General features: G+C 39.1%; 1 long non-coding RNA gene across 3 annotated transcripts; it reads right to left on the minus strand.

The window, feature by feature from the left end:
• Nucleotides 1–306: 306 nt before the first annotated feature.
• LOC310898487 lies at nucleotides 307–27,045 on the minus strand. Of its 3 annotated transcripts, XR_014583332.1 has the most exons (8): nucleotides 26,911–27,045; nucleotides 24,465–24,503; nucleotides 23,787–23,907; nucleotides 23,535–23,606; nucleotides 14,065–14,179; nucleotides 13,775–13,961; nucleotides 4,567–4,797; nucleotides 307–3,523 (listed from the first exon to the last, which is right to left on the minus strand). It is a non-coding gene; the product is annotated as an uncharacterized lncRNA (long non-coding RNA). The 3 variants fall into 3 exon arrangements; XR_014583333.1 differs by lacking the exon at nucleotides 14,065–14,179 and having other exon boundaries at nucleotides 312–3,523; XR_014583334.1 differs by lacking the exons at nucleotides 307–3,523; nucleotides 4,567–4,797; nucleotides 13,775–13,961; nucleotides 14,065–14,179 and adding an exon at nucleotides 17,169–20,844.
• Nucleotides 27,046–27,388: the final 343 nt, after the last annotated feature.

Genomic DNA, 27,388 nt, shown 5'->3' on the forward strand with positions numbered 1-27,388 from the left:
AATTCACTATGCTTAACACATCATATGTTTACGTGATTTTTATTCACCAGTTGGACATCTTCAGAGGACTGATTTAACATAGGATCCACCTGAAGCAAGATGCTCAAATACATGACTTGGTTGTTTTAGAAACACTTCAGAGGCTGCTGGTGTAGGATGGAAAACAGCTAGCCGCTTTGGATGAGTGCATCTAAATAGAAGCAACAGTATGGTGGAGAAAAGGTACCTTGAAATACAAAATACTGTTCAAAAATATTACTTTGTTGTGGACAAACAAGCTCCTTTTGTACACCATGTAAGACAGATGAATTACTTTTATCACTTTCCATACAGTGATTGAAGTAGCGCATTTGATGTCAGTGAGGAAAAGGGCTGTTACAGCAAAACTCCTCAAAGTGCCCAGAATTTGGACATCCAGCTGTGTGAAAGAGGTAAATGATGTTTCAAAACCAAGTAGATTAAGAGAGTCTTGGTTCCGCAACACTTGAAAGTTGTCTTATTTGATATTGCTACACAGTCTATTTTATAACTTTTTCCTCTTTAAGTACGGGATGCTCCGAGCTCTGGAGTCATTCATGAAAGGATTTTAGCCACAGCCATTGTGAGTGCTAGGCCAGAGGCTTTAGTTAGGCTTTAAAAAATTATTAAGCATTTAGTTCTATTAGTGATCTTCACAGGAAAAATAAAAGTGACTGAGAAGGAAGGTGATGAGAAGCATGAGTAGAAAGCCAAGACTTAAGATGAACCCAGCAGTCTCAGGTCCTCTCCTGAATATTGCAGCGATTTCTCTTTTGAAATATGCACTTACTTCTTTTAGTGGAGCAACTGCTCATCCACCCAGTGAATTGCCAGAATTTTGTTTAGGGCCATCTTTATTTTCAGAGCAAACTGTCTTCTCAACAGTTTGCATTTTACTGCTCAGTCAGTCTAGAATTCAGCTTCTGAGACTTCAGATTTTTATCTGAACTAAGCTGAGTGACCTTCACCCATCCCTACTCTTAGGTATGAGATAATCTGCAAATATACTTGACAATTGTCACTTAATCCATTACAGTATGAACAAAGATGAGAAAAGTCTGAGTTCCCTCTCATCTCAGCCTTAGCAAACATTTCCAGTTTCACGTGAAGAAAGTGACCTTCTCTTTTCTTTATGGTCAGTGTACAATGTCATTAGGAGTCTAAAAGCTGAAGACCACGGGAAGGGGAGAGCAGCAAGATACCTCCTGTTTGGGCTACTATCTATCCCCTTTTGAAAGGCATGCTGTCTCATCCCATCTATTCACTTACTTTATCTTTACTGAGTCTCAAAAGATTCCATTGTCATATGGTTCTTCCAATTAAAAGTACTTCAGATTTGGGAAACTGAAAATGACTTCCTAAAATTTTTTATGTATTCCCTCTCCAAAATAACAAACCTTTTTAAAAGGTTAATATAGAATTGAAAGCTGCTCATTGCTTTGAATAACAGTCCAAGAATCACAGTTCCTGATTTTTGTTGTTAACTTGGCCACACAGTTATTCTCTGGATTTGTCAAGTCATTTACTTAGTTCCTCCTGGTTTCTAGCTTTATTTTTTTACTGTGTACTAATATAAGATGTATAATACATCTAATAAATATGATGTAACATATTATACAATACATACTTTATAAATGTGGAATAAAAATGTATGTCAGTGTTTGTAAAGAACTCTGAAGACCTCCAGTAGAAGCACATATATGCAAATGATTCAAAACACGCCTAATAACCACAATTTAAATATTTCAAACAACATATTCCAATGCATTGTATGCCATTGATAATGGTGAATTAAAGGAATACAGTAAATTTACCAAAAAGTTATAATCTCATATAGATGTTTAGTGTTGCACTGAGAATAAGCTGGTGGAGGCTACTCCAGACTTTTCTTCAGAGATTAGTAATCATGAGAAAGTAAGAAATGTATTCCACTTTGTAGAGTTTCCCACAATAGTCCAACACAAAATATATTAGGAGAACTTTGGGAATCCCCTAATATAATAAAATATCCAGATTACAAAGCAGAAAGTGTGCCCCTTTTTCTTTCATAAATCTACCATAACAGGCAAAAAAAAATGTGGCAAAAAAAAAAAAATATTTCTGAACACAGAGAAAACACAGATTACCACATAATCATGATGTAATTGGTTGAAAGCCACCATGGCTGTCTTCTGTTGCAAGACGTATAAAAGGTTTTTGACTATTTTAAGCTCAGGACAAAATGAAGTGAGAGGAAGCCTCCACAGATTTAACTTTGCTGGAAGTCACATGAGCAAATGAAATGGGATCAACTTGTAAAGTAAAGGCAAGCCGTAGCTGGAAAGATTTCCTCATGGCTGTTGCATTACTAAACTCAGAGGAGAGCTAAAGTAACGTAGACCATTACTATGTAGTTACTAGGTTGCATACATTGACCTTATTTCTATTATACACTTTTACATCAAGTTAACTGGTATAGATGGTAGCTCATTCATGGATCAGCATAGCAACACAACTTTTAAATATACAAAATACCAGTGCAGAAATTAATCCTCTTCCCAATAAGTGCTGTACATCTGGCTGTTCCTATGAACAAATAAGTGATTTTTCCAGGGAGAAGTATTAGAAATCACTCACAAATATGTAGCTTTGATCCAAAGCATTTATAATCATTTAATTTTGTTTTGGGGCACAGTTTCCATTTGCACATGCACACAGGCAGACAGATCCTCCCCGTCTCCCTCTCTCTCATGCTCTCTTATAAAAGCAATTGCTATTTCCTGACTGGCTTCCTTCCAGATTTGTGAACTAATTTGATTTGGCACCTTTTAACTCATTCCATTATGCCCACCACAAACTTAGCTTTCTAAGAAAGAGAAAAAAGAGAAAAAGAAAAGAAAACATGGAGTTGAAGGAGGAGACAGGCAGAGAGAAAAACTAAAGGAGGCAGACAGCCGCATGTACTGATGTTGGTGAGTGAAACGTACGGGGTTACCAAAAGGTACGTGTGCAGCACAAGAACAACCCTGCAAACTCAAGTGTTAGGTGGAAGTGGTACAGCTGTGATTGCAGGCTGCTCGACCTGAGCCCGGCATAGTGCCAATGTGGCACTGGAGCTCTCAGTCCTGGGTGAGCATCCGTGCACAGACAGCCTGCCTTGGGATGCCTCTGTTCTCTCCAAGAGGTATGCCAGGTGATGAGTCCCTCTGGCAGCAAGGAGGAAACTGCAAAGTGTGACCCTCACAGCTCAGCATTAAGTCAGCACAGCTGCATACTCGACCACCTCCCCAGCCACGGTCCATCTGTGAGAGTAAAACGTCCCTGTGTCACCACCAAGGAAAAGTACAGCTGGAGCAAATAGGTGCTTTGTTTCTTTCCCAGGAGCTCTTCAGGCAACTCAGAGCAGTTCTTCAAGAGGTGTAATGCATTTGTTAAGTGTTATGAGTAGTTTGAATTTGTAACATCAATTTCCGTGCTTTCCAAGTTCTTTACAAAGGCATTAAAAAGTAATTTTGTAAAAACGTTTCTGTAAAAGGGCAAAAAAAAAAAAGTTTTATCATAAACTGCACATTTCTCGTACAACTAGTAGGAAAATTACTTCTCTGTCTTCACCATATTATGTAAAAACACCTCAAGAAATAAAATCATAATACTTAAATCACATTAGCCTAAATGCCTCTTCTTCAAAAACTGAATGGTCAGGATCCCTCATTGAACTGATATACAATTTATGATGTGCAAAATTTGTTATATACGTCACCACAGGGGAATCAATATGAAAATGTTTCTGTGCTACTTCCAGATAGAATAAACTTAAATAAAAGTCAATTAAATAAAAACAATCCAGAAAAATAAATGATTAAATTATGTGACAAGCATTAGGGCAAAATACATGTTCTGCACTAGATATATGAGCTCAATCATAATTCATCTGCCCAAGGCTTCCATTGCATTCCCCCATTCCCATAATGTGAAGACACAGCAGACATTTATATCTTGCCTGTTCCAGCTGGGAATATTTAAATATCCAGAGGAAGAACGAACACCCCGTTTTGCATGCTGCATCCCCTCCAACTGAGCCCTGAGGTCCTGCCCTGACTGTTCTCAATGGTTAACCACTTTGGGATGAGGAGTGGGGTTATTTAATGAGCCCCATGCCCAATTCAGGGGTGGCAGCTGCAGTGGGAGAAATAACTGCTCCACCTAGCAGACAGCAAGGCTTACATAAAGTGACACACGAGCTCCCACAGGAAGGCTGGGAACCATGCATGGCTGAAGAGGGTGTCATGTCCTTCTGATGTCCTACAATATTATCTTGTATAAACAGTCACTTGAAATTCATCTCTGCATGTTATCACAGTTAGACTGGTCAGAAGTGATGTCTGAATCAATGCAGTGACACTATACAGGGCTTTTGCATCTTCACAGTTCCAAAAATTTTCCCTCTCCAGAAAGGGCCACCCCCTAATGCATTAAGATTTTTGTCACAGTGAACTATTAAAAAAAAAAAAAAAAAATCAAAACTCCCCAAACCACCGCTGCCTTGAAACCAGAATTTCCCAGAGTTACCTATCAAAACTTGGCTGGAAAAACATAAAAGTTTTTCTTTTTCTTCTGAGCACAGTGTTAAAGAGAAGGAACACTGATTTCTTGTTCACAGCTCTGATCAGGGCTATATTTTCTGGGAGCAGTCCATCTGTGCTTCGCCTTGTGTGTCAAGAAGAAAGCCATCCCTTGTCCTACTTGCGTAAGTTTGACAGGTGTGTTTATCTTTCTTGAAGTGAGGTTCTTTTTCTGTTTCTTGAAAACAGCAATTGTAAATTATTTTCTTGAATTCAGAATAACACAGCGAACAGGTGAAATGCATCAGGAACTATAATGCTGTCTCTCAGAAAGCACGTTCCCACTCAAAATACAGAGATATTTGGAGCACATTGTTAAAAATAGGAGCATAGCAAATGGTTTTCCACACGCAGAAGAAAGAATGCAAATTTTGATCAGATAGAGTACTGATACCACCATAAAAGTGAATATTTTTCAATTTTTTTGCCTATATGTTTTGAAAGCTTGATTAAGCTTTTTTTCTCAGGCACTGAATTAAGCCTTTCTCAGGCACTGAACCCCAAACTTGCATAAGATATCTAAGAGAGGAGTTATACACCTACTTACAGGAACAGAAAATCAGCTGAGACCCTCATGCCATATGGACTGCCTTACTGACAAAGATGTAAAAATCCTTTTTTTTTTTTTTTTTTAAATATATCTGTAACTTTTAAACTCATGTAAAGGAGACATTATGTAGAGTATGTCATATAGAACATATGGAATTTGTTGATTTGTTTTCAACAGGATGCTTTATCCGGACAATAGACTAAATATGAGAAAGCTGAAGAGAGTCTAAAAATAATATATTAATTATAAAACTGTGTTGGGTAACTCGGTTAGTTAACCTCACTAACATATTTTTCAGCAGAGTTACTCTGTTTCTTACATCCACTGTTTTAACAACAAAACAATCTTAAAATTGGAAAAGAAACTCAAATTGTAAAATTTCCTTTCCATAAAGCGAAAAAACACATCTTTCCATCTTCTTTTCCAGTCGCTTCTCAGAGTCACCTGAGAAGAGTAATTAACTCTTTCTGTTAATGCCAGTGGCCCTAAGTTGACTGTCATCATTAGTTCATTTTCATCTTCAGTTCCACCTTTAGATATAAAGTAAATTGGAGAAATAAATAAAACAGTTAAAAGTGTGCTGTAACTGTACTAATGTGCTATAATCCAATAGTTGCAAATTATAACTTGCAAAGTATGTGATAAAAAGAGGTCACCCCTGATAAAAATTCATAAAGATCATAAATAACGTAAGTGGGAGCTTATCCATATACAAGTACACAAAAGAAAACTATCGTTTTCCTTCATATAACACTTGTCAAGATAAAATTGTTTACAGACTTTATAACTATACAATACCCTTTCTCTAAAGAGCTTCTTTACACAATACTTTAATATTGTTATATGGTGAATAAACCCTTTTCACTATTGTTCCCATACAAGTAAGTTTAACCTAGATTTAATGTGTATGTCTCTCTTAGTATTTTTTTTCAGGAATCAGTAAAATGATAGCTGAAAATTATTCCTTTCTATTTCATTTCATGTTGAAACTGCATTTTTGCCAGAAACAATTCTGCTTGAAATATTCAGAGTGCAAGGCTGTTTTCAATATGGACAGAAGCTTTGGGGAAAATTCTCCGCATTTACTGAGGCCTGGTAGTGCTGGCAAAAATTCAGGAGCAGCTCCAAAAATTACTAATGCAAACGGGGCTGGGGGGGGAGGGGGGGGGGTGGGCAAAGCTTCATAAAATCTGAAGTCAAACATCTGCCCAAATTGTAGAAGCTGGGAAGAAGGCAATTAAGGAGCTCTCTTTTAAGAGAGGTATTGTGTCCTGCTAAGCAGACACGGTCCTTGATGGCACTGCAGAGGACCTCCACTAGTTTTGCTGATTGCTGATACACCTCACCCAGACCTGCTTTCCCAAGGGGCTGGTACTGGGCAGCACGTAAGCACAGTCCCACAATGGGGGATGCAACAGCAGAGGCATCAGTTTACCCATGTCTCCTCCACACCAACACTCAGAGATGTGCCAGAGCATCATGGTCGCACTGACCCATGATGATCAGAAGCTACAGATGAGAGACATGAGACTGTGAGAAGGCAGCAGGGCACATGCGATCACTTTCTCTCTAGTCTGAGTGCTCTCTCAAGGTGTTTGGTTACAGCAGAAAGGTGCCAAATCATCAGAGGGAGCAGACTATGAAGAGAGCCATAAATCTATTTAGATTAACTGAAATTTTCACCATTTGGCTCCAAGTGGAAGAACTAAATATTATATATATTTTTTTGCAACTAATCTGTTTTGACTCTATGAAAAACATTTTCATTGCAATAAAGTTATTAAAGTCTTAGCACTTACTGTTTTGTAGTTAATATAGGAACTTTTTTTTCTCGCTGCCTGTTAGTTTCTTTGCAGTAAATTTCTTTGCACAGGTTGGCTCCTCACTCTAGTTCTCTTATTACTTCATTTAAGAGAATAATTTATTTTAAACCCCAAACCAAACAGAGGATTGAAGAGTAGAGGTTAAGAAATGGAATAAAAAGAAAACAGACCTTCACCTTTCATTATGTTTGTCTTAAGTATCTGCTTTATTAAACTCACTCAGTGTTTAAATCTGGTTTATTAAAAACTATCAGTGTTTAGCTTATGCTATTTTTAAAGCAGTCTGTACTTTACAGTATTTAATAGATTGTCCAAAACAGATGAGTTTTGTTGTTGTTATTTTTGAAAGCGAACAAATGTGGAATGCTGCAAGACATACAATTGCATAGAACGGTTAGCATTCATATAACTGTGACCAGTTCTGTATCAAGTTAATGTTGTAAATCAAAATCTGAATTGAGTTAATTGAGTTTATTGAATCTAGCAATGACAACTCATTAAAGATATATTCCAGTTCCCTATTAGAACTTTTTTCACCAATCAACACTTACATTAGTGTTTAACCACGCTCTTTACATTTATACAAATCTCTTTAGATTGTCAAAATCATGTGAAGAAGCATCTGTCAGTAGTAAACAGATTTTCTCTTCTACTTCTAAAATCTAGCTGATATACCAAGAATCACTTATAATCAGCCCATTTATCACCACTCAGTGAAATCAATGGGAACTTTGTTATTGATTTAGATAATGGCAGGGTTGGTGTATGGTATATTTAGAAGCACAGTCCAACAGGATCTACTGCATTAGAAATCTTACCTCTGAGACACTGTTCCCATGATATCCACAGGGAACTTTGCCAAAATAAGGAACGTGATTAGGGTTCTCAAGCGTTATTAGATCTGAAGCAGCATAATTGTAACATCTTCACTGTACTGTCATTTTTAATAACAGGGAATTTTGTGTGAATCCTGTGCCTCTCTTATTTGTGAATATTTGCCCTTTGTCTTTGTATGATGCAGTCTGGAAAGCTAAAGCAAGAGACATAATGCCTCAATCCAGCCAAGAATGTCCTGGTTTCTGTGGCCCTGATAAAAATAAGATTACCTAACACAAAATAACAGCAGCTATAAAAGATACAATGAGATCTTTCTCAGCTATGTATAAACAGCAGATATTGTTTGGGTGTCTAGAAAGGGCATCACTCTATTCCCTGCAATACCCCACTTTGTCTCCAGCCACAGTCATTTCATCACCTGGCTGGTTTCCTAGCTCCTTGGGGTGATCGGTAGATCCTAATGTCCTTATGGGGCTGGTGGCTTGCAGCACACACATTTTCACCTTCACCAATCTGACATATGTTTGGTCACATCCAGAATCTCATGGCCACTCAGCAGGACTCCTCAGCCATGCCTTGGAGCTTCACAAAGAGACAGTGGGCTTGATGGCACCCATCCGAGGAATCCCACAGCTGCCACCAGAAAGGGCCAACTCTGTCTTTAGGTGCAAGGGAGCACTTTGCACGTATCAGGAGGTGCTGGAGGTGATCCTGCCCATGCACTGCCCTTTCTTGCAACTGAGCCTTACAAAGTACAGTTCACTGAAAATCTGTTCCCCTTCCCCAAAAAAATACATTGGTATGTTACAAAAACAAACAAAAAAGCCCTAAACTTTTTTCCATGTCAGAATGAAAAGTGGAAATTTTTAAATTCCCAGTAGAAAAGGCCATATTTGAGCAAAACCAAATTTCTGGACCTCACAAGTTGCCACATAGCAGAGCTGTTGTTGTCCTTCAGTTAGCTTTAATTATGAACTAATTGGATGAGTTTTTTGTTTCAGACATTTCTCTGAATAGCCTTGAACTACAGATTCATAGCCAAACTTCTTCATTTAAAAATCTGCTGTTGCCTTTATACTGCTCCTGTTTTCAAACATATCACACACCCTTTTGGAATACCTTGGAAAGTGGGTAAATCAAAATTTGTAGCTTTCCAGTTTATCCCTAAATCTAAAGCCTAACATATTATAGAAATAACAGTAAAAGGAAATAAATGCAATACGGAGAAGTCATAAAAACAAAGCTCTATCAGGTTCCCATGGAAGGTCACCAGAAGAGCTTAGTACTTTGTTTTTCTTCTCCTTAATAGAGGGGCCTAAATTTAATTTCTCTTTTTATTTTCTACTTTCCTCTGCTCTTTTCCTCTCAATCTCTGTCCTCCTCCTCCTCCTCCTTTCTTCTCCCCAGTTTGAAATTCCATTCTCAGCCATGTGTTTCTCATTGCGATCCACCTTCCATTTTTGGTCATACAGCAAAATGTGGTTTGAAGATCCAAGAAAGTCAGAGCGTGTTGACACAGGAACATTGGATTCTAGGTTTTGTCAACACTGAGCTGAAGAGCTTTGGGTCTTGAATCAATTTTAGCCTCCTTGACCAAGGAAACCCTGCCGAGAGTCAGACTAAGATCAACGAGAACAGATTTTCAAGTGAACAGAGCCATATAAGTATATCTTGCACAACAGGGGAGTGCTTTTTATTTTCTGTATTATCTGCCCTTGCTCTAATATTAAATCCAAACACTACTCAATTTTGTTTGGCATGCAGCTCTCTGCAACAAAACCAAAAAGCTTTCTCATAGGTGATAAACAGGAGTGAGAGCTTTGAGACAAACCTGAATTTCAAACAGCAAATGACTTTTTTTTTTTTTTTTCCTAAAAACTGAGATAAATAGCAAACCCAAACAACTCCAAAGTCTCACAGTGACCTATTCAGAAAGCAGTACGGCTGGCAAATGACAGAAAATCCCACTCCTTTTCCAGATGGCTTGGGGAATTTCCTGTTAAAATACTGTGCTTCCCGATGTCTGGACAACCCAGGCCACGTGAACATGGGTCCACTGGCTACCAGCTGAAAGTCCATCCCTAGTTTGCAATTCAACTAAAAACATGTATATAAAGCTGGGGAATGAAAGAGGGTGTAAGGGAAAGAAAATTAAACTGATGTTGACATTGTTTGAAATTTGCTTTAATTCATGCTCTGCCAGATAGCTAAAGATTAATCTCAAACTGTTTATTTTAATGTATTATATTTCTGACTTCCAGCTAGTTATCAGCTGGTGTAATATAAGTTTAATTTTGGCACCACCAAGTCTTCATTGTGTTTATGTTTTCACTCACACTTTCTTTGGTTTTATCATAAGCAATTTCATGATTTAATGGCACTCACTTCCCTGAATAAGAACAGGTGTAGTTAATTTTAGAGATGGGAAAAAGACTTTTATAAACTACCTATTTTCCATGTGTAGGTGTTTAGGATGTCAGCAGCTTGGAAGATACCTTAGTTACATGGTCATTTCCAGGGTAAAGTGAAAATGAAACAGAGGGTTATCTATTTTTAAATTCTGGATTAAAGATTGGGCTGATCTGGCTAAGTCTGAAAAGTTTTAATTATTTTTCTAACCAGGACTCCAAACTCCATGTTGAAAATACCATTTTTGAATTTAGCTCTGACAGAGCTATATTATAATTAGGAAATAATCAGGAAAACAATGGCAAATTATAATCATTGCAACTAGTAATGAAGATGCATACTTGCTGAGTGAACAGAGTTACTCCAGTGTAATACATTCTTTGAAAGAATTTGGACTAATTCATTTGGTCTAAATATCTTGAACTGCTCAGAAGTATTGCTTCTTTTTGATAGCATAAATTCAGACTGACTGACTTCCTCACCCTTTCCTGTGTGGTTCCCAGTAGCCTCAGATAGTGGCTCACTGCTGTCACCTCTCCGGGTGCGGAGCAAAGAGCCATGTTTCCAGCTTCCTGAGGAGAGGACTGGCTTTGGTGCTCAAGCCTCTTCTGGCTCCTTTTGTCCCACCAAAGGAAGAGCCCTACTCCAGGCTAAATTTGCAACTGCTGGTCTGCACTTAGGATCTTTGGCAGGTTTTCAAGATGACATAATGGTGTGTTCAGATGCCTCCAGTAAGCAGCAATTACAAGCCTAAGTGAGAGGAAGTTTTTATAAAATTCGTGAATATGAAATTCAAGGACTCATGTTTTACTTGGTGAAAACAGGCAATGCAGTCTTAAGGTTCAGTGTGTCTCACCAAGACGATAATGCTGAATTGTCTGAAACTATGCTCCAAATATTACATCTCACAAAAATACTGTAAGACCTCACAGGTGTGGAGAAACAAATAGGAGGCAAAATACATCATATCTTCTAGCCAGCTTTTTTGGCTTGAGAAAGGTTAAGTTAGAGAAACTTACTCTGGTTTTGGAGCACACTAGAGAAATTCCAACAGAGGCAATTAAATTTTGAAGGTGCATAAAATAGTGGAAAAAAAGACAAAAATTTGCATGCACATCTGCAGCTTTTATCCATTTGGGCCATAGAGAATTCACACATAGAGTCTGTGGGAGAAATTGAAGTGTGTAGGGGTAACGAAAACAGAGAATAAGAATTTATAAAGGCGGCAATTAAAAAAAAAAAAAAAGAAGAAGAATAGGAGACAACTCCTAGACCTCACACAGCCTCTGTTAAACAATGGGAAGAAAATCTTTTAGGAATTCAGTAAGACCTGAGAAGAAATAGAGGACTGTTGGAACAAATGGCTGCTGGCTCCATTTTTACTGAATGACCTTGACTGTGCACATTAGAGCTAGTTGTTACATCAGGCACTGAAATAGAGAACAGACCATAAAAAACTCTGAACATTTCCTCCCATAAGATTCCTTTGTTATAGGACTCTTTTGTAGCATTTAGTAATAATTTCCTCTCTGACTAATGTTCTTGTGCAAATTATAATGCCATTATGCTCTGATGCGAGCTTTTCCCTCATTTCTTAGTTACTTCATCTTTATAAAAGTTCCCCAGTTTCCAGCCAATACTAAAACGTTATTAATTTCAAGTGCCTGGGAGCTGAGAAGAAGTTTAGCAAGCTCTCAAAATGTTTCTTTACCAACATTTGACTGAATATTGTATTTGTTCACTAATTCATTTTTCTTTGCTAGAAATCCTTCACCTGAGTCTTTGCCTTGGCTCATGACTTTCTGCTCTGACAAGGAAGAATAGCTATGTTGCCAATAGGAAGCATAGGAAAGACCAAGAATGAACCTGCTTTATCCCCTGTTTTCATGGTAGGCTAATCACAGGTTTACTGTAAAACCTCTCCTCCGTTCCTTTCCGCACAAAATGTTAATTTTGTTACACATACAGCAGAGCCAGAGAAGTCAGACAAAGCAAGCAAGAAAAAGAGCTGCTCAGACTGTTCTTTCCTGTGTGGTTGGCCACATCCAGCTATCAAAGTAAAGGTGTCTCAAGACAGCAAAAGCTTATTGCTCAGCTATTATTTTTCTTCTGATTTTTCAGAGTACTTCTCTCACATTTTCATCCTCTACAATCTGGTGCATCTACAAACCCTAATACACCCTCCAGGTTATAGTGTAGTGGTGTCGATACCTTCACAAATTATTATTCTTTCTGCTAAGCAGATAACTTAGACTCAATCTGATTAAAAACCTGACAAAAGATGCATCCAAAAAAAAAAAAAAATCCTTTGGGAATTCATCTAATACTTGCACAAAAGATCATAGAAAAATGCCTATAAAACAACATGTAGGAAACTCAGGTTCAAGGAGGAACCACAAAACCTGTTTGCATGTTTACAGTTGGAATCATGTCTGAGATTACACTATTTATTCTAAATAACTCTGTTAATAATACTAATAAGTTTGTTTGCTTTAAGTATCTGGCATTCAGTACCTGGCAATCACTCAACTGATCAAGAAGAAAGACACCTTCTTGTTCTGAACAACCTCAGAGGAACCCCACAAATGGGAGCTTACTCATCCTAAAGAAAGCATTCTGGGGAAGGGAATATTTCATCCTTTTGTAAGTTTCCAAAGAGGATTCCTCTGCCTGGCTGTGAAAGTCAGCATGATCTCTCTTTTCTTCTGTTTAGCTTTGTTCAAATTCAACACAAACAGCTTAAATTCTGTGCGGTTACTGGAACAAAATATACTGCCAAAGACTGAAACTATTAAATCTTTTCTTTTATCTGTTCCTCATGAATATCACATGCCCTGCTGAATTAGGTTGTTCGTAACAGTCTGAGCTTAGAGTTTTCTCTGCTAAAATACTTGCGATAATGTATATAAATGCACCCCTCCACAGTGAATTTGTTGCATCTTTTTCCAATGATTCTGATTAAAGAGATTCAAAAATGTTGCAGCTGAACACTGTTAATTTTGCTAGTCATATACATCTTCTGTGACGCCATGTTCAGAAGCTTGCTCAAGACCCATGTGGTACCCAAGGCACTTTAAAAATCATAAAGAGATGTCTTCTTTTCAACAAATTAATTGCACCAGAGGACAATTTTGGGTGGCTGGCAGACCAGTTAAATAAATTATCAGCCAAGTGCTGCTCACTTAGCCATCCCAAGATTAATAGTCTAAGACCTTCAACAGGTCATTACATTCAGCACCCATACCAAATGAGTGAAGCAACCCACATGAGGAACAGGGGTAGAGGAGAAAGTAACATGCTGTCTGAACAATATGGGCATTTAAACCAGCACTTCATCTGACTGAAGGGCAAGGCTGAAAGCCAGGGCACCTGGGGATCTGTTGGAATGAAACTGTCTCTAAGGCTGTAGGGAACCCAGGAATATGTCCAAACTGATCTGACACAATCCTTTGCAGTGAACCAATGCCACACAAAATTAGATCACTACCCACGTATGTCCCCTGCTTATGTGTCTGAGGAAACAGGCGCAGCCTTACCAGTTAGTGTAGACACAGCCTCAGTTCACACGGAGCAGCACCCTCCTTGCAAGATGTGGTGTTGGAGGATAGCTAGGAAGCAGCAAGTAGGAGTGGAAATATCTGGTTCTTCTATCGCAATTTCTTGTCTGTCTCTCTAGGCATACTTCATTGTGTCTTCTCCTGGATGCCTCCTTCCTTCTTTGAGCTGGCAGGAGTAAGAGGAAAAAAAGCAATGTCTTGCTGAATGCCATCACCAAAGATAACACTGATTATCACACCAGGAGATTACATTGAGCATCTGTAACTACCAGCTGTGAACTGAAGCAGTGATGAGGTGTCCAGATTCCCATTGCTGTGACCCTCGTGTGCTCAAACCACTGTACATCTGTCACTGGTCATGTTGGGTGGGTAGGAAGGCACAGTCTCTCAGAGAAAAGGAAGATGAGTTTGTTGGAAAGGATCACAAACAGCAGTCAGACTGAGCAGTAGACAAGATTGCACCAGTAACAGTGCATTTCTCACCAAAATGCAGTAACGTTATTAATACATAAATAAGTCAGGTGTCTACATTAAAACTAAAACCTGATCAAGTATGAGAAGAAAATAAAATGTTATGTTAAATCACAGGGTATGTTTAAACATGATACTTATGCTATATATTTAGCTGTTTTTCTACAGGTCCCAATAGTGCAGGTAGGAATATAGTATCTATACAACTAGTCTTGATAACGAGACCAGAAAGGGGGAGGGAGGAAATTAAAAGGAGAAACCCTGAGGTGAGGTGAGAGCAAGCCACTGAAAAATACATATTATAGGAGGCTTGCATGGAATACCAAAAATTCAAAGCTTGTCTCTTTTTTTTATTGAATTATAGTCCAGCCTGGTTGAAATAAGATCCCTTTTGTGTATGGCTACTTTGTGACTACAGTTAGTATGACAGAGGCTGAGAGGCTCTGTTAGCACGGTCTTGAAAGCAAAAAAGACAAATAATAATTGTATTTAACTCTTTTTTTATTAAGCCATTTAATCATTCAAAATTGTTTGTAATACCTTTCCCTCCAGCCAGCTGACTTGGTTTTGTTCTGGCGTTATTTGTGCAGACTTGGAAACCTTCACAGCCTTACAAGAAGCAACAGCAGTCAATCATCAGTCACACCACAGCTAAATAATAACCTAACATACTGATCTATTCTTTCCTCACTGCAAAGTGTGATAAGAAAGTACAATCTTGCAACTTACTGCTGTTTCTCTTTTTGCGCAAGTAAGAAATGCCACCTAACTTGCTCTTTGCTGACAATCCCAAAGTGTGATAGAAGTCTTTTTAGTAGAAGAGCTATATTCTTTAACAGTAAATACATGAAAGTATAAATCTGAAATCATAGCCAAACTAAGAAAGTCTGTTTATGGTATCTTTGGTGTTATGTACGAGAATTCAAGCAAATCTCTGATATATATGAAAATACATTGAACATTCATATTACCAAATGTTTGGTTGCCATAGTGGTGACATATAGTCAATATGTATCACCTCTTGTGCTTGGATCCCGCCTCAAGTTTTTCATATCACTGTAGGAGCAGAAAGTCATTTCAGCATGCTGAACAGCCCCACCATGACATCAAGGCGGACAAAACTCAGAGTTCAGCCAACCAGAGGAGGTAGGTAGCAGGTTTGCTGACATAAGCAGAGATTAAATTGCTCCACATGCCCCAAAATGTACCACCATCTGAAGCTCTGTTAGTAACCCCTGCAGTCACCAGACCACATTTTGTAAACATGAGCTCTGCCTTTCAATGGCAAAGTTGTTACTTCAGATTCTTTTAGGATATCTGGAGCAGAGAGAATATCTGCTACCTTTAAAAAATATTATAGTAAACCCTCTTGTAAGTTTTGAATTTGTAGAGCTTCTCATTTGTTTTAAAGAATTTCTGACTCTCATTTCTTTTACCTGGAATTCTGATTTTAATTCAGTAGACCACCCATTGCTTTGATTTCATAACTATATTATTAAGTAATTAATAGGAAGGGATAAAATTTCTTTTTGAAATAGATGGATACTATTAGTAAGATTTAAAAAAAAAAAACAAAACAGGGAGAGGAAGCTGAAAGAATAAGTCAATTTGTTGAGCGTCATGCTGGAGTGCCTAAGCATAGCAATAAAAGCACATGCAAAAGTTATCTTTTTAATATTGTTGTTTAACTCAATATATTATATTTGGAGTTGTTTAATTGGTGAAGTGCTCCATAAATACAGATCATTCTATAAATATTAAGAATCTTGGGATGGTATTGAGTTACAACTAGACAGGAATTTCGTTTTTTCCTTTTGGTTTTTTTTTTTTGTTCTTAACATCATGCACCCTTTGCTCATGTACGTGCACTTCTGGAGAAAAAAAAAAAAGGAGAATGTGGTCAAGACAAACAAATCCATTTGAAAACAGTGAGAAGCACTATCTGTGAGAAGCACATGACCAATGCCCATGGAAGATCTTTGTCTTTGAAGTTATTTACTTAAGGTGAGGTTTTACTTTGGAATCTGAAGCCTCCAAACATATAAGCACTGTGTAAGTTTAATTGCTTGAATATTCCAATCAAGTTCACTTGAACTAACAGCAATATTAAGAAATGGAATTTGCTAAATGTGAGTATATAGATCTCACGGAGGAGGAGAAAGAAGAATATATGCAAGTACTTCTATTGTTCCCTTTAGGTGTTTCAACATGAATCAGATCTGATTTATTGAGTCTTTAAATAAAAAATGCAAATAGGACAAAAAAAAAAGTTGTTACCTTAAAAGGAGAGAGAGCTCTAGAAATGAAAACTACGAGAGAAGGAGGAGCTAAAATATTATTAGTTACATGGATGTAATGAGGATAAAGTACTAGCATCAGGTGTTCTGGAGTTTAACAAAACCTTCACTCTGAAGATGATAAACTAAAAGTCTCAGTATCTAGAGAAGCTGCTGCCAAAAACCTGGCACCTTCAGTTGGCTTTCTTAATGTAGCTACTGAGTAGCAGAGCAAAGATTTATCTGTCTTTGCCTGCTTAGCACAAGCATTCTGTGAGCATTATAAAAACATAATAGTTTTTTGCTAGGGTTTTATGAGGGCCATTTCAATATCAACTAGTACTCATCAAGGAAGAAACAGACAAAAAAAAACTCTTCAAAAAGAAGAGTTGCTTTTGCCTAGATAAATTAGTAAGAAATTCATTAATCTTCCCTAAAAGGGTAAAAAAAAAATTAAATCTACATAAAATAAAAATGAAGGTACTGTGTATCCACAGAATTACTATTTTCCTGAAGAAAAAGATACTTAGAGTAAGATCTAGTTCCTTTCATGGAAAAACTGGTAACAATAAGAGATATGAATACAAACATTTTAACAGCAGTCATGTTGCTGCAGCTGTAACAGTTGAAGGGCGTAGTAGAGGAATCGTTAATAAGGAGATGCAATGTCTTTTTATTAGACTAACTGACACAGCTGTAAAACACTGAGAAATCTTGGACAAAGAACATGTAGCCCAGAAGAAAAGCAAATGCAGAAATATGGTAAATCAAGCATAGATGTCCTCCTCTGTGAGGACATCCTCCATTGAGGCTGCCAATACTGGAAAGTTTCACCCCAGCCAAGGTTCAGACATTGCACAGCAAGGTGTGCCAATGGGAATCTAATTAAGTACAGCTGTGCCTATGTATGCTTACCACTTTAAAAGAAACATATCAGCCTGTGAGAAGAGGTCATATTTCATCAGAGCTGGGACAATGAACTTCAGGGAATAAACTAGGAGAGATGTCATTCAAAGTGATTTGTTCCTCTGGAATTTTATTTATGACTGCTATACTTAAAACCACATTGAAGTGCTGGCCAAAGCCAGACTTAAATTTAAATTTGGATTAACACTGACTAAAGTTTGTCCTTAAGAGCATGGCTTTGTATTTATATCTGAGACTCAAGTCAACAGTTTTCTCTCTGGTCTTATCCCTGCACTTGAGCATTGTGGAGAAGCTGAAGTCTACTCATCTACTGAGGAAGCAAAAATAATTGCAGTGATTTATAGTCAGGCAGTCCCATTTACTTGTAATGAAATGTAGGTGCTTATTACTGAGATAAAATTTAAAACCTTAAACTAAGGTTTATGGTCATATCCAGGAGATCAAGCATTTTGTACATTAAATCAAGATGGCACGCCACTAAAGAGTGGCCAAAACTAGGATTCATTTTAGAAGAAAAATGTGATGAAGGATCACTAGACCATCAGTTCTGTCTAACATTAGAAAAAGTGTCTCTCTGGAGTTTGTTTGCCTTTTCCTTGCTATACATGCCTTCAGCAGGAATCAGCTCTCAGGAGTTCTCCAGAGAGCTTGACATAAACCTAAACACTCCCAGAATCAAAATAGATCTGTGCAAACATATAAACAACAGTTTTTAGTCAGTCACATGTTCAAAACAATTTGTTAATTTCACTCTCATTACGTACATATTTACATACAATAAAAAAAATCCCTCCTGTTGCACAAAACAGATGTAGATTCACCTGTATAAATGTTAGCTTTATGTATGTGCTAGTATATTTGTGTACTTCTTTCTGATAAACTTGACAGGAGAAAAAGAATACAAAACTCTCTTTTTAAAGAGCTAGGCAAAAACATGTTTCTGAATATCATAATTCTTTCAACCCCTATTTGTTTGAAGTGCTATTCACAAGCATTGCAGCATAATTTACATGCAAAAAAAATGAATTGAGATATTGCCCTCTGGAGTATATTTTCTTTCCAAGTTATATAGTCAAACTTCAAACCACTTCATTAACACTAGAATTGCTTAGAAATGGTAGAATATTGCTTTTGCAGTTTTTAAAGTTTATTCAGGTTAAGCAAAGATAGAGGGAATAAAAACTATAATATAGAACAGGGAAATAAGATGGCATTTCCCTCCCTTCAAGAACATTCAAGCAGCGTGGCCAGCTGTATCATTTAGACTCTCATTTTCTTGGGTTGATGTGGCCACACTGCTGAAGAAAAATGACTGTCACAAACCATTAGATATCACAAGTTTTGAAGATTTCATCATAAATGAAAGTGCTGTAATAAAAACTGTTTCTCTCTCCTCCCAACATAGTAGGTTTGACTAGATCACAGCTGTACTTGTTTTATTGTAATGGGCTTAAACCTGTTATGTCAGGTGAAAGAAAACAGATGATAAACTGTTGGAGCTCTGACTCTGGAAAGAACAAGACAGAGATAAAATAAGATGCTACACAGCTCTGCCAGCTTCCTGATGTGTTACTTACACTTTCTAGTTACACAGGCAGACAGACACATAATTAATTTGTTCTATAAGCAGCCTTGCTCTTCAGATTTACACCAAAGTTTTGAGGAGCAGCAGTGTTAAGTCACACAGCTGAAATCCTTACACCAGACCTCTTTAGTTAACTTCTCAGGAATATGCAAACTGAAAGAAAGGCATTGGTAGCTAGAAATGGGAAGCATTTTTGTAGATAAAAAGGTTCATAAAACATTTCTATGTAGCTGCATAACTCATGAGAGCAAGGGAGACAGTCTTTGGATCTGAGTTCATTGCTGTCCAACTCTGTCAAACTTTAGAAACATTAGTAGCAGAGAGCTGAGCTTAGTCAAAAAAAATTTTTCTTCCCTTCTAATGTATGTATATAACTCCACTAATATTAATCAAGAAATACCTGATACGCTACAAAATTACTTCCTCTAGTCACTGGAGTTTAACCCATAAACATCTGTTTATAGTGACAAGAACAACTTGTCAATTAGTGTTACTAGCTTATGATACATGAACAATCTCTCTATCAAATCACTACAGCTGTAGTAACTTTAGGGTTCAAGACTACACAGAATTTGACTGACCATCCAATAAACCTTGCTTACTAAACTTTTGAGTTATAAAAGGAGATTTTCTTTGTTACCTTTCTCTTTCCTACTGAATATGCTGTAAAATACTTTAAAATGAGTTATTGTATGCATTCTCAAACTGAAGTTTTTATGTAAATAGTCCACACAATTTATAGCATTCTTGTTTATGTAACATTCTGGCTTATTGGCATTTGTCCTATGAATATACTGTTTAGGAAATTATGTACCAAGGTTATAAAACATTGTTTTCCCAATACACTATTTAAGAAAAGAGAAAAAAAAGAAAAAAGAAGGAAAGAAAGAAAAATCAGTCTTGAAAGACTTGCCTGGTAAAATATTTTAAATTTAAAAATCACAGTGAATACATTCTTTCATGACGTAAGAAGCTACTAGCTCGTTATTAGAGCAATGCAGAAATGCAGATAAACTTTGCAATTTTACAGGTATCCAGTGAAGTCTACAAGGCTTCAGCACAGACATGAATGTTATTTATATTTCAGAGTCCTTAGCGATGCTAACCAGCTCGTATTGACAGCAAGAATATCCATGGCCTGAAGAAATGCTATCAGAAAGAGAAAAAGCAGGCAGTATTGAAGGCAGCTGGATGAGATAAATGGAATTGCCTAAGCTCAACTAACATGCCAATGAGTTCTGATGAGGCCCAAATCCAGGGTATTTTCCCTGTATACAGCTGATCCTGATCCCTTAGTGTTGTAGTTTCATGTTGATGCATAGGAGCATTTGACCCAAATAAGCAAACAAATACAAAAACACATGCAGATTCAGAGTCAAAAAACATGACATTCTTGCTTGCATGGGAACCAGTAAAAGATGTTTTTGCACTTTGAGTCAGTCAAGCATATTTCCTTCAGATTAGTCATGATTTAGTTGCACATTTGTTGCATGAACATCTGAAGTACCTGCAATAGTGTTTGAGCAAGAGCACATAGCATGCAAATATCCTTAGTAAAATACCCGATACAATTCAGAAAAAATGGTATTGCATTCAGAGTGCTCTCTCTGGTTTAGAAGACAATACTGTTTCTTCATTCACATAATGATCTTTGCTTCATCCTCAGGTCTTTCTTTGCCTGCATTCTCTCTAAAGTCTATCAAAGGCTTCAGAAAAATGAAAAGTTCCAACAGTCATGATTCCTCCAGGAGGAGATTGAGAGGAAGAAAAGGTAGATGTTTGTACAGAAGCTGAAACCAAAAATAACAAGGCGTAAAGTAATAACAACAAGAGGATTCCATATCCCTAGGATAACAGGGAACTCATTTTTTCTCTGCAAGGTTGTATGTGATTTGGCCACAGCCTCTAATCACAGAATTGTCTAGGTTGGAAGAGACCTCCAAGATCACCTAGTCCAACCTCTGACCTAACACTAACAAGTCCTCCACTAAACCATATCACTAAGTTCAACATCTAAATGTCTCTTAAAGACCTCCAGGGATGGTGACTCAGCCACTTCCCTGGGCAGCCCATTCCAATGCCTAACAACCCTTTCAGTAAAGAAGTTCTTCCTAACATCCAACCTAAACCTCCCCTGGCGCAACTTTAGCCCATTCCACCTCGTCCTGTCACCAGGCACGTGGGAGAACAGACCAACCCCTACCTCGCTACAGCCTCCTTTAAGGTACCTATAGAGAGTGATGAGGTCTCCCCTGAGCCTCCTCTTCTCCAGGCTGAACAACCCCAGCTCCCTCAGCCGCTCCTCATGAGACTTGTTCTCCAGGCCCCTCACCAGCTTCGTTGCCCTCCTCTGGACTCTCTCAAGCACCTCCATGTCCTTCTTGCACTGAGGGGCCCAAAACTGAACACAGTACTCGAGGTGCGGCCTCACCAGAGCCAAGTACAGGGGGACAATCACTTCCCTAGACCTGCTGGCCACACCATACAAGCCAGGATGCTGTTGGCCTTCTTGGCCACCTGAGCACACTGCTGGCTCATATTCAGCCAACTATCAACCAGTACTCCCGGGTCCTTCTCTGCCAGGCAGCTTTCCAGCCACTCATCTCCCAGCCTGTAGCGCTGCTTGGGGTTGTTGCGCCCCAGGTGCAGGACCCGGCACTTGGCCTTGTTGAACTTCAAATAGCTGGCCTCAGCCCTTCGGTTCAGCCTATCCAGATCCTCCTGCAGAGCCTTCCTACCCTCGAGCAGATCGACACACGCACCTAACTTGGTGTCATCTGCAAACTTACTGAGGGTGTACTCAATCCCCTCATCCAGATCATCAATAAAGATATTGAAGAGGACTGGCCCCAGTACTGAGCCCTGGAGGACTCCACTAGTGACCAGCCTCCAACTGGATTTGACTCCATTCACCACAACTCTTTGGGCCCGGCTATCCAGCCAGTTTTTAACCCAACGAAGCGTATGCCAGTCCAAGCCACGAGCAGCCAGTTTCTTGAGGAGAATGTTGTGGGAAACAGTATCAAAAGCCTTACTGAAGTCAAGGTAGACCACATCCACAGCCTTTCCCTCATCCACTAAGCGTGTCACTTTGTCATAGAAGGAGATCAGGTTCGTCAAGCAGGACCTGCCATTCATAAACTCATACTGACTGGGCCTGATTGCCTGGTTGCCCGGTAAGTGCCGCATGATGACACTCAAGATAATCTGCTCCATGAGCTTCCCTGGCACTGAGGTCAAACTAACAGGCCTACAGTTCCCTGGGTCTACCCTCCGGCCCTTCTTGTAGATGGGCATCACGTTTGCTAGCCGCCAGTCAACTGGGACCTCCCCTGATAGCCAGGACTGCTGATAAATGATGGATAGCAGCTTGGCCAGCTCCTCCGCCAGTTCGCTCAGTACCCTCGGGTGGATCCCATCCGGCCCCATTGACTTGCGTACATCCAAGTGCTGTAGCAGGTCGCCAACCATTTCCTCATGGATAGTGAGGGCCACATCCTGCTCCCCATCCTCTTCCACCAGCTCAGGGTACTGGGTATCCAGAGAACAAGTGGTTTTGCCGCTAAAGACTGAGGCAAAGAAGACATTAAGCACCTCAGCCTTTTCCTCATCTTTTGTAACTAAGTTTCCCCCTGCATCCAGTAAAGGATGGAGATTCTCCTTAGTCCTCCTTTTTTGTGTTGATGTATTTGTAAAAACGTTTTTTGTTATCTTTAACGGCAGTAGCCAGATAGAGCTCCAGATGAGTTTTGGCCTTTATAATTTTGTCCCTGTACAGCCTCGCAACATCCTTATAGTCCTCCTGAGTGGCCCGCCCTCTTCTCCAAAGATTATAAACCCTCTTTTTTCTCCTAAGCTCGAGCCACAACTCTCTGTTCAGCCAGACTGGTCTTCTTCCACGCCAGCTCGTTTTTGGACATGTGGGGACACACCGCTCCTGAGCCATTAAGATTTCCTTCTTGAAGAGTGCCCAGCCTTCCTGGACTCCTCTGCCCTTCAGAACCACCTCCCAAGGGACTCTGCCAACCAGTGTCCTGAACAGCTCAAAGTCAGCCCTCCGGAAGCCCAATATAGCGGTTTTACTGGTCCCCTTCCTGACTTTGCCAAGAATAGAGAACTCTACCATTTTGTGGTCACTCTGCCCAAGACAGCTCCCGACCACCACATCTCCAGTCCTTCTCTGTTTGTGAACAGAAGGTCTAGCGGGGCACAATGTGACTGACAAAAGATAGTATTTTATCTTCCCAACACATTAAAAACACGTGTATCAGATTTAAAAACATACAAATCATTTCCAGCAAACAGGCTAAATAATGGATGCAAAAACAGTAAACGAAGGAAGCAAAATAAGCTAAGCTAAACTTTATAGTTATTATAAACTTAAAGTATCATTACTATATGTAAACCATTTACTAGTTTCAAAGTTTTATCAATTTTACAATTATTAATGCAGACATCTAAAGTATCAATGATGTGGTACCTCCAGCTCCCATTTGTTTGTTGTTTAGTCTATACAAGCTAGCCTTGGATTCTTTAGGTGCTCAGTATGTTCCTGTAAAAATAAAAGTAGAGAAATGTTCTCATTGTGACCTTTCAATACTTAAAGGGGTCGCATAAAAAAGATGGAGAAGGACTCTTTACTTGGGTAGAGAATGATAGGACTAGGGGGAATGGCCTTAAACTAAACGAAGATAGATTTAGACTAGACATTAGGAGGAAATTCTTCACTCACAGGGTGGTGAGGCGCTGGCACAGGCTGCCCAGAGAAGCCGTGGTTGCCCCATCCCTGGAGGTGTTCAAGGCCAGGCTGGATGGGGCCTTGGCCAACCTGATTTAGCGGGTGGCATCCCTGCCTATGGAAGGGGGTTGGAGTTAGATGATCGTTAAGGTCCCTTCCAACACAAGCCATTCTATGATTTTTCATTTACTCCCTCCCCTATCTACACGCTACCAGAGATGGGAGATGTCAATTTGAATAAGGTATGTTCAGTAGTGTTTCACATACCCCACAGAATAGACATTTCATCGTGACACTAAAGAAACCTACAGAACAACAGAAGTATTTAAATATGTAATTCTTCAGATCTTTACTAACACGTTTAACTTGAGCAACTCTAGCAGCAATTTGAGCAATGCTAGCAGTCACATGCTGAACAGTCTTCTAAAAGTCCTTTGGCTTCAATGACACTTAAACATATGCATAAGGCTAGAAGGAATCAGGATTTAATTAAGAGCTCAATAGACATGGAACCAGTATTTTAAAAAGTATTCTGGCCCTAAGCTTCCTTCTATCACCTTCCCCAACCCCCACCCCCCCGAAAAAAAATGTAATTGTTATGTCTGTTATTTACCAAACACTGCATTTCCCATAGCTGATGATTTATTATGTTCTCATCATGTTATTGCTTACCTCAAATTCATAAAGGAGAGCTGCTGAACAGGATGCTACCTGAAAGACCAAATTGCATGACCATGTAACAAAGGAGATATTACAGATAAGCATAGACAGAGTATGTTTTACATTGTAGAAGGGTCTTGCAAGTCAATGACTTGCATTTCCATCCAGGCTTTAGTGCTACAGTTGAGAAAGATAACTAATGTAATACAAACAGACATTAAGAGATCCTGAAGCAAGACAAAGAAAAAAAAAAAAAAAAAAGGGAGATTCTGCTTCACAGAATAACAATCAGCTTCTGACCACAGTCATATGGGAAAAACATTTCCCTTTGCATATCACAGCAGCAATCACAATCTGAGGGATTAGGTTTGTAGGAAGAGTGTCTTCAGTTTAATTGCAATCAAAGGCCGAGCCTTCTGCGGCCTGTGTGGGACAACAGACATTTGCTTTCAAGGAGCTGGTACATGTTGCTCTTAAGCTCTTTCCTGGACTTCCTCAGTTTATATTGATTTGTGACTCATCGCACCAATATTGGCTAGGATTTCACATTGTTTGGATATTTTGAGTATTGAAACATCCAGCTTCTTGAAACTCCACCTTCTGAGAAAACCAGAGCTGTCTAATTGCCTCCAGCACCTGTAAACACAAAATCACAGTTGTCTACAAAATAGACAACTCTATTTTAAAATCTCACCATCAGGCTCTTCTGTAGTCTAACCCACCCATGAATTCTCATTCCTCCCTGAACTTCCAGGGTTTTCTCTAAATCACACTGTGCTTGCCCCCTTGTCACCCCTGCACAGACCTGTGCCCTGCAGTGCTGGGAGGCTTGTCCAACTCTCAACTTAGGACAGAAAGCGATGCCATGCTCTGAGCTCACCAAAAACCTGACACTAAGGCAAGCCTCCCCTCCTGCAACCCTCCACATTTCTGCTCTTGCTCTTCTGGGTAAAATACATGCTTTAGCCCATATTCTTTATAAATACAAACCCTAGGATTTTTATACCTGTTTTTATAATGGGTGTGTTATTTCTGCAAGCCACATGCCCCTTGGCCATTTCAGCTCTGCAGCGCTCCAGCACCTCTGTTTTTAAAACCCAGCAGGCTGGTGGAAGTGGGAGGCAGGCAGCCAGACAGATAGCTATGCAGCAGGCACTGCAGAGCGGCTTTCTGCTGCCTTGCTCTGCCCAGCAGAAACATTGCCCAAGCACACCCAAAGTCTCCTGCCTAAACGGAGAGCCACAAATAAACTTTTGATCTCATTCAAAGTCAGGCTGCTCCTGTTGTTTCTTTACTATGTGGCTTTGTGCTTTATTTGTGAATCTTCTGACTGGCAGAATGAAGCAGTGTGGTGCCTTGTCTGTTTACCTTTCAAACCTTGATAACCAAATAATCAAAATAAGAAACTTTGTTTTTTCCCCACAGACATCAAAAAAAAAAAAAAAAAGGTATCGCTACGAGCCCATGTATAAACAGATTTCTTAAATCCTTTTAGACACCTAATCAGTATTAGTAAGTGTTCAGCTTCCTTCCTTTAGAAGTCCTCTGTCTTAGACTGGCAACAGTATTTGCCATGTGAAACACAGCCAAACATTTTCTCACCTTTTTAATACTTTGCCTACCCAAACAGCATTTGGGTAATTTAGCTCTCTCCCAACTGGGGAAAAACAGCTGTGGTGACTATAACTATAGCAGCCCTTAACAGTACTTTACATTTGAGGAGCAGTACAGGCTGTGTCTAATAAAAGAAAACCTTGCACATCTCTCCCTCCTCAGACGTGCTTCAAGGGACTGACTTTCAAGCAAGCCTCTGATGTATCTAATTCATTCATTGATTGGCAGAAATGCGAGGGAAATGTAGCCAGGTACATCCCCATCTACATCTCTGAATAACAGCTACATTTCCAGATAATTTAAACGTTTCATTCTAATCCAAGTTAGTTGTTAGATTGAGTGTAAAGATAATTAAAAAAAAAAGAAAAAAAGAACTGCAATGCATAGAGCCAGACATAACATGTGTGATTTTTAGGAGCTTAGTCAAATGTAAAGAAAAAGCAGGTTATCTGTTATCCACCCAGTTATTTACAGCTGTCAGAAAGGAACATGGAGCAAAATGTATGCTTGTAAACTACTATCCTAGGGATTTATTGAAGTGCAGTGCCTTATCAGTTCTTTTGTTTGGACTGCCTAAAGACACACTAACCTTAATAACTGAGATTACAGACATGCTCAGCTTAAGTCAAGCACCATACAAGACTACAGAGTTGTACTCCTCTTTCAAATATCTCCTTGTCCAAATTACAAAGGTAAAAATCCTCTTTTCTATTAATCTGTTACAAGAAAAAAAAAATCTCTAAGGAGATAAAGAGAAGTAAAAATGATGAAATTCAAGAAAATTCCCAACATGGAAAAAAGCAAAAGAGACAATAAGAAAATAAGAAAAACAAACAAAACCCACTTCATTTCACGATTCCTTACAAAAGCACAAACGCTCCCTCTTCCAAGCTCCTCCTGGCTCTGCTCTGTAATCCTGCAGGCACAGCTTTCTCAGGCTGCTCAAAAGAACCATCAGTAGGGATGGGCTACAGGTGGCTTCCCTCTTTTCCTCCCTGGGGAGGGTTTCTCTTTTAACCCTCTCCTTGTCATAACCTGCGTGTAATGGAGTTGGATCCATGGCTTGCTTAGATAAGCCATGCACACCCAATGTGTGAATCCTTGCTCTGCCCAAGGTGTAGACTGGCTCGACGTGGCCAGTTCCCATTTCAGAGCCAGCCATGAGTGCAGAGCCTGGGACAACAACTCCCCTTCCCTGACACTAATCCAGGCATCCCCAGCACGGACACATTTGCACCCCGTCTGGGCAGGAGATGGCAGGAGTCCAGAGAGCTGGAAGTGGCAGCAGAAGAATTCATGCCTGTCTACACCTAAGTGCACAG

This window comes from Anser anser (genome assembly GCF_964211835.1).
Source record: "Anser anser genome assembly, chromosome: 4".
Classification (NCBI taxonomy): domain Eukaryota; kingdom Metazoa; phylum Chordata; class Aves; order Anseriformes; family Anatidae; genus Anser; species Anser anser.